The following is a 4,616-nucleotide window of genomic DNA, read 5'->3' as shown; positions in this document are numbered from 1 at the left end:
TTAGTTTATGGGGAGGAGTGTGTCTTGTTCTTGGAAATTAAGTTGTCGACCATAAGATTTGCAATCAATCATCCTTTGGGTGATGAAGATGCCCTATTTGAGCGGTTTAGGACTATAGCCCACTTGGATGAGCTTAAATTGCAGAGTTTGTGTAACATGTCCCCCTTACCACTTACAGGATACGTCTTAGCAGCCCATCGGGAAGAGAGTCCAGAAAGCGCCGCCCAACACTCCCATGGAATTTCACAGGTTTGTGATCTAGGTCTTCCTGAGTCTGCCACAAAGCGGAAGCATTATGGCCGTTCCCACTTAGGACGGAGGGTTTTTCTAATGGTCAAGTTCCTAGAAGGTAGCTAGCGTTGAGCCCGAGATGAACTACTTTACGCAAAAATGTCAGGGTCGAAGCGGATTTATACTGCACTTGGTTCAAGGAGAATGGAAAATGAGAGGGATGTGAAGCTTGACCTCTCTGCACGTAAGGCATAGTCCCATTCCGTTCCCCTAAAATAGTATAAATCGGGACTCTAGCTTCCTAGATTCTAGGTCATTGTTACCTTGCTGTCAATTCCTTTGAGAAAAGTTCTCGGCCAACTGGGACCACCCTTCCATAGGATGGACCCATAGTCACATCCATCACACTTTCCTTAGGTTGCTTTAGTTATCTCATTACCTACCATGCTTAGTTTGACTAGTAAAAACAGCTTCCTTAATTAACCAATTAAACAATGGTTCCTTCACGTAACTTAGGCACTAACATAGAAAAACAATGTCAAACAAGTTCCTTTTCAATGCTTGATCCTTATTTATCAGTATTTGGAATACATCATATAATCCTACCCAAAGGCAATTCCATAATCCGCTCGAAGGCTAATCCATAATCTGCCCGAAGGCTATTCCAACAATCCTCAAGAATCGCTATTCCAAGTTTTCGCCAGTAGACTAGTACGTGGACCTCAAGATCCAATCTCGAGTAACGTCGGCCTCTTGTACAAGGTCCGAAGGCAAGGGATTTACGGTGTCGTGTTGTTGTGCATCCGAGCCGTAAACACCTCCATTTTTGTTGTGCATCTGTGTTATCTTTTCAGGTGTGTTTCATTGTGTTTGATTGCTGCATTATCTTTCCGTCCTTTTCAGTACCCGCATCCAATGTACATACTCCACTTGTGTGTTTGTGTTTGCGTGTGTTTCTATTTGTGTGCATGTTGTGTGTGTGTCAGAAAAATATGAAAAACTGATGCCAAAGAATATTATCATGCTATCAATTTCAATGATGAACTCCAAGAAAAGTGCAAGATACCGTGGAATCAAAGGAAGCTTTGTAGAAGCCGACATTTGAGCTATGAAGACAAAGGTTGCACCTGGACCAAGGCTTCTAATTCTAGACTATGTTAAAAGGCTTTGACAGGTGGTCCTCTAGTTCAAGCTCAAAACTTTGCAGTAATGATAGGTGTAAATTCAGGAATATCATGTGCAATGAGAAGAGTTCATGGTGGTGTGGAAGATGTTCAGACCAGCATGGTAGCTGCCTTTGGATCTGGGGCTATGTTCTCTATCGTCGGTGGCTTCGATGATGCTAAGAAGCAACAAGCAATGGGTGCGCTTCTAAAAAACATATTCACACATCAAGAGTTGGTGGAGGACCCGAATCTACTCTCAGATTAGGAGGCAGACATAACTAAAGAGTGTAGCAAACTTGGTGCTATTGAGAAAATTTGTATCTATGACAATAACTCACAAGGACTAGTTCTGGTCAAATTTAAAGATAGACAAAGTGGCCTAAAGTGTATTCAGATTATGAATGGTCACTGGTTTGGTGGTAGACAAATTGAAGCACTTGCCGAAGGTCGAAAAAGAAAACGCGTTGATATTAGTAGGAAGAAAGCAGATGGGGACACTCTCAAGATCTCGTTTGCAACCATTTGGTCTACTTTTTCTAGAGGCTTGATGTGCTCTAAGTTAGCTGTTGATGTAGCTGAATCTGCGTGAAACGCAAGGCATTCGGGGAGTCTGGAGTCTCTTCTTTACCTCTTGATGGAATGATGGTGGTGATAATGATGATGCGTGATAGGAGCCCTTTTCGACCGTGCCTATTCTTGTCACAGACGACTAAAGCTAAAGAAAAATGAGGTAAATCCTTAGTGGCTTTTTCTCTCTCCCAGGCAGTCAATCAATGAAATCTATCGAATCAGCCTCAATGATCTTCACCGGTGCGGTGCCATCGCTTTGGGGCCACAGTTTCTTATTTGAGGAATCAGCCACGGTGCAGGGATAAGATTCCATGGTTCTGATCGTCGGATGCAGATGTATCTCTGCACATGAATTGGTGGTGGGCGATTGGGGAAAAAGGACAATTATGAGGTGAAGAAAAGAAACTAAAAGTGGGAAGAACCTGGGAGAGCAGGTTCAAGCAGTGGGGCTTCTTGCCGTCCTTGCAGCCTCTAGGAGTGTCACTCTCTTGACATTCGGGAAGCAATGGTTATAGCAGTATGTGTTTCAAGTTATTCCTAGCAATCGTAGCTCAACAGTAGATGATGCCGATGGAGGAGAAGGGATGGCCATTGAGGCTTCATCAAACACTAAGGAAGGGGATGCTTCCGGATGTGGTTGAGCCTGTAGGAGATGGTCGATCATATCGTGGGAAGGTGAAGGCTGGTCCTGACAAGCTCCTTAACGAGAGGATTGCAAAAATGGTGGAGTACCTGCAAAATTATGAAAAACGGTGGAGTACTTGCAAAATTCTATAAGCATAGTGCATAAGAATCATGCAGAGAGAATCACATCATATGTCAGGCAGCACTGTGTGGATAAAGAATTGAACAACCAGTCAGAATGAGATAAAGAAAGCTACAGCAACACTTGGTCCTACTCCATTTCTTTTGCCCCTGAGGGACTATCCCTTCCCTTCCTTTGCATGTGCTAGTTTCCTTTGGCTTTTGGTTTCCACATTTTCCTTAGCTTCTGAAGTGGATATTCCTGATCATTTTTCAACTAAACAATTGCTTTACAAGCTGATTGATTGGTGTTGTATCTTTGGAAGTAATCCAAGTTACTCATCTGGAGAGTTTAATTGGCATAGTCTATATGGAAGTAATCTAGGGTGCTCATTCAGCGAGTTTCTTAAAAATACAAATATGTACCCTTTAATGTTGGTAAACAGCCCTATTCAGGGAAGTCATTGCTTCATGAGTACAGTTTTGGACAGCATTCTGTCTCAGAGATGCTCAATGGACAACTCTCTTAATTGTTGCCTATTTCTTTGGAACCTTCCTCAATCACAACCTTTTTCTGGCAATACATGAACTAAGTCATAATTTGGCCTTCTCTACACTGATATACAACCGGCTTCTTGGAAATTTTTGCAAACTTGCCTGTGGGGTGCCAATGTCTGTGACATTTCAGAAGTATCAACTCGATCATCACAGGTATCAAGGGGTGGAAGGACTGGATATGGACAAACCTAACTAATTGGAAGGAAGGCTTATTACAAACACATTATTGAAAGCTTGTTGGGTCTTGTTTCAGCTCTTCTTCTATGCCCTTAGGCCAATGTTTCTGAACACCAAAAAAAACCCAGGATTATGGGAGTTCAGCAATGCTATGGTACAAGTGGCCCTTGATGTTGATCTGATTTATACATGGAGTTGGAGACCATTTGTGAACCTTCTAATGTCTACCTTCGTAGGTGGTGGCTTACATCCTAATTCTGGTCAATTTTGAGTGCGAGTTGAGGAAAGTGGCAATTATCACAACATTCCGAGGTTGGTTAAGGCCTTAGAATAATGAGCCCTGAACAAATTATGTTTCAAAGGCGATAAGCCTATAATTGCAACTTCTTATCAAGAGTAGTTGGTAGTTTCTTTGTTGTAATTCACTTGGCAAGCAATATAGTGAACTTTGGCATCAAAAATTGAGATCTTCTTGTTAGCCTCTTTCCTTGCAACATCTTGAACCCGGTGTTTAGCAGTTCTTGCATGAACTCCACAACAACAGCCAGAGCCCCCCAGCACCCAGGCGTCCTTTTGCTCCAAGTAGCACCCACGAAGAGACCTCTTGCGACGGGTTCGATCCATGTACCTGGCGTGGCTAACAACCCCCTTGGATATGGTCCAGGTAGACAGTTAGAGTAACTGATGCTGTCTCTCCCTCCAGGCTTTCAACTTGAATCATTAGTTATTTTCCAACATTAGTTTCTTGAGCAAAAGAAGAACAAACAGTGCTCCTAAGTGTACAAACACAAGCACTCCAATGGTCGTTTATACGGCCAACTGCTAAGGTATAATTCCTTTTCTCCGAATACATCCAGCATTTGATCCGAAATCAATTTCGACCTGGCAAGATCCCAAGGGTTTCATAAGCTGAGTTGCTTGTTTACCCTTTATGGTTGGGTTAGGGTTTATACCCTATTAACCCAAATTATCAATACCTTAGGTTTCCTTATAATAAGGTCAGTAAATCATGGACAACCCTATTGTCCTCACTTGATTGGTCAATTGCTTGCTAGGCAATTCATAATTACCCTAACTTGGCAAATCAGCCCAAGGAAGGGTGATGTAGCAGGATGTCTACTCATCCTCTAGAAAATTAGACTTGTACTTAGAACCTGAAAACTTTGTTCT

The 4,616-nt window shown here is 42.5% G+C and overlaps 1 pseudogene; it reads left to right on the top strand.

The window, feature by feature from the left end:
• The first annotated feature begins 1,440 nt into the window (after positions 1 to 1,440).
• Positions 1,441 to 3,717, top strand: LOC148041962 (sphingolipid delta(4)-desaturase DES1-like pseudogene; annotated as a pseudogene).
• Positions 3,718 to 4,616: the final 899 nt, after the last annotated feature.

This window comes from Lygodium microphyllum, chromosome 1 (assembly GCF_053477565.2).
Source record: "Lygodium microphyllum isolate KBCC chromosome 1, Lygodium_microphyllum_v1.1.10, whole genome shotgun sequence".
Classification (NCBI taxonomy): Eukaryota; Viridiplantae; Streptophyta; class Polypodiopsida; order Schizaeales; family Lygodiaceae; genus Lygodium; species Lygodium microphyllum.
Note: the sequence above shows the minus strand (reverse complement) of the source record. Positions and strands in the feature narration are given on the sequence as shown.